Consider the following 13407-nt stretch of genomic DNA (forward strand, 5'->3'; position numbering starts at 1 on the left):
GAAAAAGCTCTCTGCTCATATGCATCCTCTTCATATGCACACACGGTGTTCATATGTAATTTGTGTGAGGGTTAAGAAGCTAGTCTGACTCTAGGGAGATCTAGTTCCAAGTCCATCCTCAGCCACAGGGGATAACTTTGGGTAACTTTGGTCCAATCAATATATCTTAGCCAAATTGAACTCACAAGGTTGTTGTTGTGGGGAAAAATAAGAAAGGAGGACTATATCCACTGACTGATATTCCCCCACTCTCTCTCTCTCTTTCTTTCTTTCTTTCTTTCTTTCTTTCTTTCTTTCTTTCTTTCTTTCTTTCTTTCTTTCTTTCTTTCTTTCTTTCTTCTCTCTCTCTCTCTCTCTCTCTCTCTCTCTCTCTCTCTCTCTCTCTCTCTCTCTCTCTCTCTCTCTAAATTACACAGGAAAAGAAGAGAAGAAGGAAGGAATAAGCAAGGAAGAAAGAATCCCCATGCACACTTCCTCTCACACAAGCTCCCTTGTACTGTGCCTCCTCCCTGCATGCTTTCCCTGACTGATGTCATCTCCATATACCTTCCGGGACCCTAACCCTAATGCACATTTTCTGACCTATGCTGCATACCATGTGCCTTCCTTCTTGGGCAACCCCAAACACAATCCTTGACCAGTGTAGTGCCTCTCGCACATCCCTGTGACCCTATGCATTATTCTTTGACCTGTACCATCACCCAGTACATCCTACCAGGTTCATACAGGACCTTTCACATACTCCTGGCACTCTTCTTGACCTATGCAACCCATCCACTCATCCTCCCCAATCTATATGGCATCTCTGGCACACAACCACACACCCTTCCCAAACTGCACGACACCTTGCGGATTTCTCACAACCAAAATAAATGGGAAACCAGTGGGAATTCAAGGAAGAGAGGGAAGAAAGAAGGAAGGAAGATAATGAGAATAAGGCCAATGCTGAGAGTTCTTAGGTGTAATAAACCATTCTCTCTTGCAGAAAATGATATCAGAAATAAGAAAGGGAGCAGGACAGTCACACACCCATTTGTTCCCCAGTGAAGAAAATGATAATGCCAATAGTTCTTCATCTCCTACCAAATTTTATTTTGGAAAGAGTAGGGGAAAAGGGGAATTCTCACAAAATATAGGTAGTCCTTGAGTTCCAACTACAATTGAGCCCAAAAGGTCACAAAAGGGGATCACATGACCCCAGGACTCTGCAATAGTCTTAAGTATGACCTAGTTGCCAAGCATCTGAATTTTGACCACATGACCATGGGGATGCCACAACAGTCGTAAGTGCAAGAAATAGTCATAATTCCCTTTTTTCAGTCTGTTGTCACTTTGAAATGTCACTGAATGAACTGTTGTAAGTCAAGGACTACCTGTAAAGGGACTATAAGATGGGGCAGTACAAATTGGCAATGTAGCACAGTCTTTATTGTTGGTCCAAGTTGACATCATGAATACAGTAGATCCATTATCAACCCCAATAAATAGCAAATGTAACTAATCCCCCTCTGTGCCCCAGATGCTGTTTGCTTTTTCATTTTTTTGTCCAGGTTATCAGCTCTTAACAATGCTGCCCATGCTAGAAAAAAAGAAAAGCAACCTGAATATACAGTATGCCTTCAGCAGCATTGCATAATAATAATAATAATAATAATAATAATAATAATAATAATAATAATAATAATAATAATAATAATAATAATAATAATAATAATAATAATAATAATAATAATAATAATAATAATAATAATAATAATAATAATAATAATAATAATAATAATAATTGTTGTTGTTGTTATTGTTATTGTTGTTATTATTATTATTCTCTAGATGCCATTCTATTTATCCTTCTGACTGAAATTTCTGTTCTGTTTTTATCATTTGCAGTATAAGTGGACCTTAGGCCTTAGGCCCTTTGCAATCATTTCCCCTCCCTCCTTCCTTTTTTGCTTTTGTCTTAAGCATGTGCATTTTCAGGTGGTTTTTTTTTTCCCCTGAACAAAAATATAAAGGATGGTTTCTCTTGCTACTTCTCTCATTCACTTGCTTACTTTCCCATCACTGGATGTGAATATGATATTTTGCTGTCATTTTCTTGCTCTTGAACATTCTGTCTTTTAAGAGAGAGTTTGTTCCATGAAATAAATCTTAACTGGCTCACAAAAGCTTTAGATCTTGCAGACACTGTTGGTTTCGGCTGACTCATGGAACTATACAACCATCAAAACCTAAGGCTATGTAGATGAGGAACGAAGGAAGGAAGGTCCTTGATCTGAAATAAATCATCCTCCACATAAAAAGTTTTTATTTGCTTTCAGAAATCAACAGTCCAAATATACAGTATCTCTAGTTAAATTGTTGCCTAATGTCATTTAAGCAAAGTGGGGTCTCTCGGTGGCCTCTCCACTCTTCTTTCTTGTCAATTAAGTTATGTGAATTTGCATCAATCTGAAAATAATCATTTGATTTAATAAAAATTCTTACACTTATTTTTCACAGACGTCTTTATATATGTATTTATTACATCAATTTTATTTAACAACTCTCTTCATTGTAGATCTCTGAATATACCAGCTCTTAACCTTCTCCTCTCCTCTCCACTTCATGCTTTATGTTTCTACATAAATAGAAAAGGAACTTTTCTGATAATAGAGGGCAACTTGTAGAAAACAAATCAAATGCCTGACTTTTCTTACTTCTAAACATCTCTCCCTTATCCTCTGAAACTGATCTTTTTATTTTATTTCTTGATATTTGGTAGGAACAGCAATTTGAAAATCTCACCATCTACACAAGAATGTGCAGAGTGACTGATAGCAAACTCTGAAATAGGTGAAGCTCATGAAGCAGAACAAAATAAATAGAGCCACTCCATCTCCCTTAGTGCTCAATCACATGGACAAAATTTCAGCACAGAGGAATATGTTTGGATTGACTTTGAGCTTATGCCTTTTGTTTTGATACAAAATATGTACATTATTTAGTTCAGAAAATGAAGTTCTTACTATACATTTTCTTCCTGATAGTATCCAGTTATACAAGTGTGAGAGGGATAATCTTCTGTTGTATGCATTCTTCATGTTGTAGGCTTTCATTCTGACCTATCTAATCAGAGCTGTGTAAAGCCTGTGCTTGCTTGTCACAGATCTGGACTAAAGCCTTCACTTCTATTTCATATCTACCTGAAGCTAATAAATTAGATCATCCAACAGCATAGGACCAATCAATCAACATATTAACTGACTGGCTCCTCGTTCACCAAAGGATGGAATCAAGGCTTTTTCTTGTGTCTGGAGCTATGGGGGTCAAGATGGAGAGTAATAGCTTTAGGATCAATCCTAGCAAAACTGAGCATCTATGGATTTTAGGGCCTCAGATCTGATTATTTTCTATCATTGGTTCTTGATGGGTTCTTTACATTGCCCCTGATAGTACCTATGCATAACTTCTGAGATTCAGATGGCCCTGACCTTAAGGCCTTCCATTAAATGAGCCTGTCTTTAGAGTTGTTGATATGGATGTGTGCTGGCTACCCAAGTGCAATGGTGTCAAGTGGATGGACATACAAATGGAATAAACAAATATACTTAGAATATCAACTTCCCAAAGAACAGAAAAATCATGCCATATATATTTGTCAACTCCCAGCTTTGATTCTCATGCCTTTTCCCACCTTTGAGATTACCGTCCATCTGCACCATGTTTACACAATGTTTATCTGGTCTAAGAAGCATCAGTTCCCACATTGCCAGGTTTAGTCTTCAGTGGTGTAAGTTTTAGACACAATTACAGGATATATTCAGGTATAGTCTTCCATACAGGAGTGACAAATCTGATTAATTTCCAGCAAGATATATGAAAAAAGTCTGTTGTGTGACTTTTTTTTTTACATACTGTGAAAGGAAATGTGATTTCTTCATCTTTCTTTTTGATGATCTGAAGTAATGTCATTCGGTGAGAAATCTGTCCCAATTACAGAACAATCAAAGCAGGCATTTTGTAGATAAGTCTCTTTAAAATATGTATTTTTTTGAAAAAAAAAACTGGAGAGGAGTCATGACTCTCTTGCTGTTAGACAGAATTATTCATTTGAAAAATATTGTTTTCCTGTCACAGCATTGTTAAACAATTCCTTGTGATTAAAAGGTAGTTATCAATTACTCCCCACCCCTCTCCCTCTTAGCCCCCATCCCTAGCATTGTAAAGAAAAATGGAAACCATGAAAAACAAACCATTTTTTTCAGATGCACAATCTTTTCACTAGACTTCAAATGTTGAATCATATAAAACAAAGAATCTTGTGGCAATTTTAATTCAGTTCCAGGTCCTTCAGTTGAAAACACTTCAGTGACTCACAGAACTGGCCCAAAGTATTCTGAATTGATTTTGGATTTGACCTATTAATGCCTTCTATTTTAATCTATTAATGTCTGAAGTCAGTAGGATAAATTTCCAATGAATTTCAGTAGAATGTTTGATTGCATTAAGGGGCAATTAATACATAATTGTATATTGCCTTTATATAATGCTATCTTATATAATAGGATACATTATGCAACATTAAAATGAAATGGTGAGGGGGGGGGGGAATAAAAATAAAAAGTTCAAGTACCAGCTCTTTCTTGCTAGGCTTCAGAATGTGGGATTGCATAAAAAAAAAGTCTTGTGCCATTTTAATTCACTTTTAGCTGACATGAAATCTGGAGGAATCCATAGTTGAATGGAGAAGCCAACAGGAAATTGAGGAGATTGGTTACAACTGATGAACAGTCTCTTATTAGCTTCCCTCTTCAGAAGCAACCAATTGCCTTCTGTCAAATAGAAGCTGAGAGGCAGCCAGATCTGTAGAGGAAAAGACCTTGCTATCTCACTTATGAGACCAGTGAAGTAAAATAAGGGTAGATACCATTCTATGTGTGGAGAAACTAAATGGCCATTGGTTAAGAAGGCTTTGCTGTTCCATTTTATCATTTTTACCTTTTACCTTTATCTCTTTGCTCTTCCATGGTTTAGTGGCTTAGTGGGAAAGTGTAAGAGAGAGAGAGGGACTGGAGAAAAGTCCCCTAAATTCAAACACTTCAAGCTCTTTGTTTTCCCCTCAAGTTTTCTTCTCTCCCCTTGTCTTCCATATCACCAATGTCTCTGCAGCCCCAGGAATGGTAGTCTTGGCCTTTAATTGCTATCATTATTTCACAACTTGTGAGTCAGTTAAATCATGAGAATCTGTGATACCTTCAGATGAAGCAATTCTTGAAGTAAGTCATATGTGACATTTGATCATCTTTACTATGATGTTTAATTTTTAAAAAAGGGAAGGTTCTTGGGATATCATGCCCTTTCCAAATACATACTTAAAATGTGGTATTTAAAGATATCATCATCATTTCTCTATTAGATTTTCGATCTAAGGGCAAGCAAGTAATATCTTGCTGGTAAAATCCCATAAATTTGATCTTGAAATCTTGGAAATATATGGCTCTGGCAAGTATAGCCAGGACTGGAAGATGATGATGGTATCCTTCTCTGTTGGAGTACCTGGCTTTTTAAATGCTATGATAGCTTCTCTGTTTGTACCTTTTGGGTACAAATTGATGATAGATTTCTATAAATTCATTCTCACTTACAAGGCATCTTGTTCACTGTGCATTTAGAAAACAAAATAAAAGAGGATTGTGGATTTGATGGCTAAGTAGAAATGTACTGAGCATATGTAGATTTTTTTAAAAAATAAACTTCATTAAACCTTTATTACTTAAAATGAAAACAATTTTCAAATTGTTTTTACTACCTGGGAAATTATTTGAAATTAGAGGGGAGCTAAAAGGGGGGATCAGACTTCAGGGGAACCTTATTTGTATCTTCTTATGCGGCAACTGTCTGCTAACCTTTATCATTTAATCCTTGGTTTTGTTCAATTCCTTCTCCATTCATTTAGCTGGCCAAATAGTGATGTTCTTGAAAAATCTGGTTAAATATCAACATAATTGCTGACCTGTTTAATATTCTCCTTTGATTCTGACACAATATACAGATTTCTGTGGCTGAGAATTTGAGTGACTCATGTATGTGCCTGGTGGCTCATTGGAAACTACATTTAGAAACTATATTTCTAACTTGAGAGAGAGGCGTTTTACAGCAATGTTCTCCTTACTATTTCATGGCAAGCTTTGAGACAATTCTATTGCAGTCATCCTCTGTATCTCAAAGTGTATGTCCACAAACTTAACAACCCCATTTAAGATTATTGTTTGAGTCAGACATGGGCTAAAAAGAATCCGCATAAATTTCTAGTAACATCACAATTTGTAATTATTTCTATATCTTCTGTTGGCCTAATGCCGCAATATCCCAATATAAATTTCAGCCCTTCTGGAATTGTTCAAAGACTTTAATGGAAATTCTTATTATAATATGAAAAGTGAAAAGAATTTAGAGTTCTTTGGTACTCCACCATCATCATAGCAATATTCACAGTGTATTTTGCTGTTCCTCCACTTTTGAATCTGATATAATTCACCATCTTCTTGTCTGCCAGAAAGCAAAAACATTTCATTTAAAGGAAGCTATTGGACTTTAGCCTTTTGTTGTACATCCTTTTTCCAGTAAGAGAATTCCATGGGATTATTTTAGTCTATAAATGATTTTAATGTACTGTATCTCTCACTAATGGGTTTTCAAGAAATTTAAAGGGAGCATCTGAAGTCATTTGTACATTTGTTGTGTTTATCACTTTCATGGCTGTGTATGTTGTGATTAGTGTTATCTTCTTGAATGCCCAGGAAAATCTGTGTAGAAATGTGTTAAGTACCTTTACTGCACAATAAGCTAAATTATCATCTGCTTACAATCCCTATGATTCCCAGTTAGTTCTCCAATCACTCTGATTCACCTAAATACAACTTTAGCTAAATGATTCTCTAACAATTATTAGGCTGCACTTATTTTATTATTTTATTCAAAGCTGAAATGTTAATAATTAACTTTTAAGGAACACTGGTGTCCATCCTGCTTCCTATATGTTTTCTGCAGCTTCTTCAGCTTTTCTATATGTTCCCATACGCACTGCCCTGATTTCACTTGAACATTTCTGGTACCTTAGACAGATATTATTGCTAGATTCCCAAACATTTCCCTCCCCTTTCTTTCCTTTCTCTTCCTCCTTTATTACAAAGAACTAGATTGGTAGAATTTGGTTCCATTTGTTTAATTAATTAATTAGCAATGAGAACAGCAACAATATAATATTCCTTGTGCAAATCTAAATGTAATTCTGAAACTAATCTAAAGGTATATTACAGAGGATAGCAATTACCAGAGCAATAGAAAAAATGCCACAAGTTTCAGCATATTGTTTAATACTTGTAATTACGGGGTAAAATTAACTCAGCATTTCAAAGACTTTCTACTCATATCTTTCAAAGTAAATTGAAAAGGACATAATAGCTGACATTTAGCACAATATTTTCTCTGTTTCAGTGGGCACATTAGAAAACACTGAACATATATAGACTTAAGCATAGTGTTTAATCCAATAAATACAAACATTTCTCTTTTTTATTGTTGTAGAGCATATTTGCAAGCCTGCCAATATGTCACTTATTCTGCTCTTTGATTTTGCATTGTGCCATGGTACTATTCCAGCAAAGATATATGGTATATTGTGATTTTTGTATCTTGATCCATGCCTTTTGGTTGCAGAGATATTTATGCGGTACCATGAAATCATGGGTCATCTTGACTTAAAAGATTAAAAAAAAAAAATTGAGAGTCTATGGAAATGGAACTCCTTTATGTATTTTCCTTACTTGATATGTTTTATTTGATCTGGTTTAGTTCAATTTCCAAAGGCACCATCAAACTTCTCCTATTATTCTACAGTTTCGATTTTTTTAAAAAAATGATAACAAGACCCGCAATATAAAATTATGACAAATATGCCATGTGAAGTATCATTGTGTTCTGATCTGCATACTATCAAAGAGGTGTGATTTAGGACAGTGTAGACCTTTTTTTTTTCCTAGCATCTTTGAGCAAAACACTATTTGAAATTGGGGTTTGTTTGAGGTAGGTACAGAAATCTCTCACTAACATAACAAAGAGCATATACAAGTCAATGCCCAATCTAATTGTTAGGTTGTGTCATTATATTATAGCACTGATTTGGTCTAGAAAATAGAATATTTGGATTAATACATGTAGTACTCTACTTACAACACTTCACTTAGTGGCCATTCAAAGTTACAACGACATTGAAAAAGGTGACTTATGACCATAATTATGACCACTGTAATATACTCCTGGTCACAAAATCAAAATTCAGATGCTTGGCAACTGGATTATATTTATTGTTGGTTGCAGTGTCTCAGGGCCATGTGATCACCTTTTGCAACCTTCTGATAAGCAAAGTCAATCGGGAAGGCAGATTCACTTAACAACTGGGTTACTAATTTAACAATTGTAGCCATATACACTTACCAAGCATTGCAAGAAAGGTCATAAAATGGGGGGAAACTCATTTAACAAATGTCTCACTTACCAACATAAATTTTGAGCTTGATTGTGGTCATACATTGAGGACTAGGGATTAAATGGGACTACACTAGGGACTACATATAGAGGAATGAGGAAAATTGTTTTCCTATTTTTCTAAAGTTTCTTCTTTAATTTCAAAAGGGAAGGGGAGATTCAGAGGACATGGTACTGAAAAAGAAAGAAACCCATTCAAGTCAAAGTAAATGCATCCCACTGTGGTTAATATTATTGGTACTTATATAAGATTCTCATGATGATATCTGGCTACAAAACATATTGTAGAAAAACTAACCTCCCTGGTGGGAGAAGTTTTACTGACCAGCTTCTCATCTTTGTGTTTCGTGTTGATTTATTCTAAAACACGCTCTAGTGTACTTTAAAATTCAGTTGATTTTTTTTTTTTCTCAGGTTGGGATATAATTACTTGAAGGTCATTTGAATTCATCGCCACTAGAACCATGGAAAAATAGATAAGAACCATTTTGGGTTAAGCATTTGCTGCTGTGTTTCATGGAAAGAGTCTGCCTTTAATTCATCTCAAATTCTGGAAGCGTTCCTATAACAAAATCTACCCAAATCTTCCCTCTGGCAAAGTCTGCCTCTGTTTCCAGAGCAGCTGACAATGTTGCTAGGTTTTTTTTTTGTTTTTTGGTTGATCACACAAGCATTTGCTTGGCTCTGCGGATGTTTCTAGCTCCAATTCAGAGAACATGTGTGAAGAGATAGAGCAGTTCTCTTTCCTATTTTGGGCTAAAATATATCATATTATCTGATAAAGAAAATGGATGGGAGGAAAAAAACTTTGATTGGCCCAGTTGATCAAAGACCCCATAAATTACAGAGCTCCATATAAATTTTCCCATGGAGATTGGAAAAGAATCAAATGACTTTTCATCTTAGCCTTCATCTCTATCGGTTTTATATATATATTTTTAGTTTCAGAAGCTTTATTCATCTTTAATGATTAGGGTACAGGAGAGTAAAGGAAAGGCTGTGTGCCAATTCTTATAAATGTTTTTTTTAAATCATCAAACCTGTGAATTCAAGGCAGTACATTTTGAAACATGTACTCACCTTAAGATTTACTAATGAGTGAAAAGAGAAATAACTCTGTATAGTAAAATTAACATGTTGGGTTGATACAGGGAAGGACTTGATTAACATTTCTGCACATATCAAACTTTTTGGGGAAAGAAACTGAGTTCTGTTTAAGAGTTACATTGAGGAAGAAAGGAGAGAATGCTACAAGAATCTTCCTGAGCTCTTTGTCCAAAGAATAGACTTTATATAATATATTGACGACGAGGATGATGATATATCTCAGTGGTGGCTAAACTTTTTCGGCTCCCGTGCCAATAATTGTGCGCGCACTCGCTTGTGCGCACTCACATACCAGCACCCAGAAGGCAATGCATGCTGCCCCCCAAGCCCTCTGTAAGACTTACTTCTAAGCAGGTCAGCATTGGTTTGTTTCACCAATGAACTTTGCAATACAAGAAAAATAATGAATCCAAACATGCATACACACACACACACACACAACAAAATACATACATACATACCATACATACATACATACATACATACATACATACACATACAAAGATATACATACACACACAATCCAAATCCAATGATCTAATAACAATGCCATAAATAATGTAATGACAGAAGATGGTTCATCTGCAAGCACAAGCTTATCTCTTGTCATTTCCTTCCTGCAATACAAATAAAGCAGACATGACAACCCGCCACCTTTTTATTTCCACAAAAAGGTTTCAGGCTAGACACAGCAGTGATATATTTACAAAACTTCCATGAGTGAATCTAAGGTTTTAATATCAAACTACAAGTCTCTAGCTCCATAGAACTTTAATAATGATTTGTCAAAAGGCTTAGGATGCTGTGTGAGCAGATATTAGAAAATATTTGTGTCCTTGGGGAAGTAATTTCCCACCCCTCAAGCCAATATGTGCAATGCTGTGCTAGGGAAATCAAACGGAAATTGGCATAGTTGGGGCTATTGGTGATGAAGTTAGGCTTTTCAGAAATAATTGTCATGTATTTCAAAATATGATTGATAAGGAGAGAATGAGAAAACAGAGGGAGAAAGCATTAGAAAGGATATGGTGATACTATTCTGAATGAAAATGAGCAAAATAAATGGATGTGAGCATTGCTACAATGTGCATGTGTATGTATATGTGGGTGTCTTTGTCTCTCAATAAATGTTTTCCTTCTCGCTGGAATAAACTTCATTAAGGACATTGATTTTTTTCCCCTGCTTTCCCCTGCTTTTTTTTTCTTTTAAGCTTAGTTGTGGTAGGATAATACTTCAGGGATCAAGATTAATTCCTTATTTATGTATATCTTTGCACATATCCCTGACCAATAATATTCAAAATGTGTATAGCCACTGTTTTTTATAGAGAGAGCTTGCTTCTGCTGATCTACTGTATAGACTTAATAACAATGTGATGATAATCATTTTGAGGTATGCTCAGATATCATCATGCTATGCTTTTTCAATGCTAATATAGCTAGCTCCAGAGATAATTTCTTCTGTGCTTCTAGAATAGATGGGTTCGTTTGTCAGAGGAACCATCTAGACCAGGGGTTTCAAACTCACGTCATCACGACAGCATCATGTGGCATGTCGGACTTTCCCCCCCTCACTAAACTGGGCATGGGCATGGACGTGGCCAGCATGTGACACATTTGGCCCATGGGCCAGGAGTTTGATAGCCCTGATCTTGACTATCTCATTTCTTTCCCCAGAACTAAACTCCTGGGACTGAAGGGTTTTGGAAGTAAAACTGAAACTAACAGTTTTTCCCAACAACCACCTTGAAAAAAAGGTGGTTTTTGACTGACCCACCTTGATTGGCCCAACCCAGAAAACATCTGTGATTGAAGATGAAATTGAAATTGTATCTTTCTGACCTTTACTACCTCATTACACTGGTTTAAAATAAGAAGAAATAGATGAATCAGACTAATTTTTTCAAGTAATTGGCATCTCATATTTCAAGGTGGCCAACTAAATTCTTCCAGGGGAGTTGCCCTGCTGCTCAGTGCCCATATGAATTGTTCTAGGATTTACTGTAGGAAATACATCACGTGGGATATTTTCTTTCACAACTAGAATCACTACTTCCATTAACACACATAGTTTGTTTGCAGCGTATTTATATGTACAAATTGAATAACAGTGTATTTTTTCTCTCCCAAAGATGATTTGCAAATTGCATAATGCATGGAGCTTCATATATAAATCAGTGTGAGCTTTTGTAGAATGCCAAGCTTCATAAATGCAGTCTCAGCCAGCTTTTTTTCTTGTAAAGCTTATATGAATCAAAACAAAGGGTGGAGATAAGATAGGTGGGGGAAGAGAAATTAAACATTGCAGCTGATGATTTTACTTATGTTGCTCATCAAATTCCTTGAGACACTGAATTACTGAGTTTCCAGAACAACAAGAAATTACATGTAGTCAATAAACATTAAGCATCTATCCCTTTTGCAAACATTAGGCTGTATTTTGTTGAAACCATTCATAATGGCAACATGTTCCACTGATGCTGAAATTACATTTCCTAACTGACTATATTAAACTGTTCTACTGGAACATGGTTGTACAAATGCAACATGATTAAAGTCTTGATGCAGATGAAAGAGAAGTTAAACTGACAGAGAATATTTATGTGTAACTGTTAAACAGGGATGCATGTAGCAAGGGCAAGAATGTAATTATAATTACAATGGAAATTGCCGTTGTTTCTCTGAAGCCCATATTGGGTTGCTCTCTAAAAGAGTCAGGGATTTCAGAGAAAATGGAGAAACATGTTGACTCTTGAGCTGGAACACCACTGGCTAATAAATATTTCCTCTCAGCTTTCCCTATATGGAATGACTCCTATCTTGCCTGGTTGAATTTGAAACAAATTTAAACATGTTAAATTAGGGCAAAACTTGACATGGTCAAAAAGGAGATATGGAATATTGTTTCTTTTTAACAATGTACAGGAAGAAGCAAGTGGTTTCAAATGTCACATTGCAACTCTGCTTTTTTTCCCTTTCCAATTATGGTTTGAAGTCCACTGGTGAGTCTCAAAGAATAGATTGTGGGACATATTGGGAAAGGGTACTAAACTATGGCCAGAGCAGAAGCTAAGTACATTTAAGGTAAGAATTACATTGTTTTAAAGCCATTGTTTAAATATCTTAGTGGCTATGTAGATATGTAAAGTTGGAAGACACCAAAAGGATTGCCTAATCTTATTATTGAATTTTAATTTTAACTTACTGAAAGTTGAGACTGCCCAGAAAAGCTCTAGAGTTCAAACAAAATCCTTTGAATGGATATCATCAGGTCCCCTTGTTTTATTTTTTTCTATTTTAAAGACTTGAATTGTTACCTGGTCCATGTCCATGCTTCAGGTGGACAATGCCATTACAACACTGAAGGGATTCTTCTGGCATCCATCATCCTAAGGAGAAAAAAAAGCATTCATTGGGAAAGTTACCTTGCAAAGGATAATAAGTCTATGCACATATACAAATAAATTATATATTTGCATACTTATATAGAAATATTGCATTAAACTACTCATGTAAGCAGAGAAGAAAAATATGTAGAATATTGCAGAAAAAAATATACAATTGGAAGGATAGCTACAAATATCCCATTTTTTAAATGATTCTCTGCAAAATCCAAGAAAATAATATATATGTACTACATGGGAATGTATTGTAATCCACATTTCCCAAATATTACTTTTTGAATCGAGACAAATTAAAATGTATAAGTTTAAGCTCTTGACAAATATCTTCTCTATAACTGTCAGCCTTGTAAGGTAGTCCAGACAAACAACA

At 35.5% G+C, this 13407-nt stretch overlaps 1 long non-coding RNA gene across 1 annotated transcript in view; it reads right to left on the reverse strand.

Annotated features, from left to right (window-relative positions):
- The window catches only part of LOC148133117 (uncharacterized), a 205248-nt gene extending 192271 nt beyond the window's left edge, over positions 1–12977 (reverse strand). Inside the window, exons 1-2 of the long non-coding RNA XR_015747088.1 lie at positions 12839–12977; positions 10148–10250 (exon numbers count right to left, since the gene is read on the reverse strand). This is a non-coding gene — a long non-coding RNA (uncharacterized LOC148133117). The remainder of the gene's footprint in view (positions 1–10147; positions 10251–12838) is intronic.
- Between the last annotated feature and the right edge of the window lie 430 nt (positions 12978–13407).

This window comes from Notechis scutatus, chromosome 1 (assembly GCF_049901735.1).
Source record: "Notechis scutatus isolate UNSWTSFEM ecotype Mainland chromosome 1, rNotScu1.2, whole genome shotgun sequence".
Taxonomy (NCBI): domain Eukaryota; kingdom Metazoa; phylum Chordata; class Lepidosauria; order Squamata; family Elapidae; genus Notechis; species Notechis scutatus.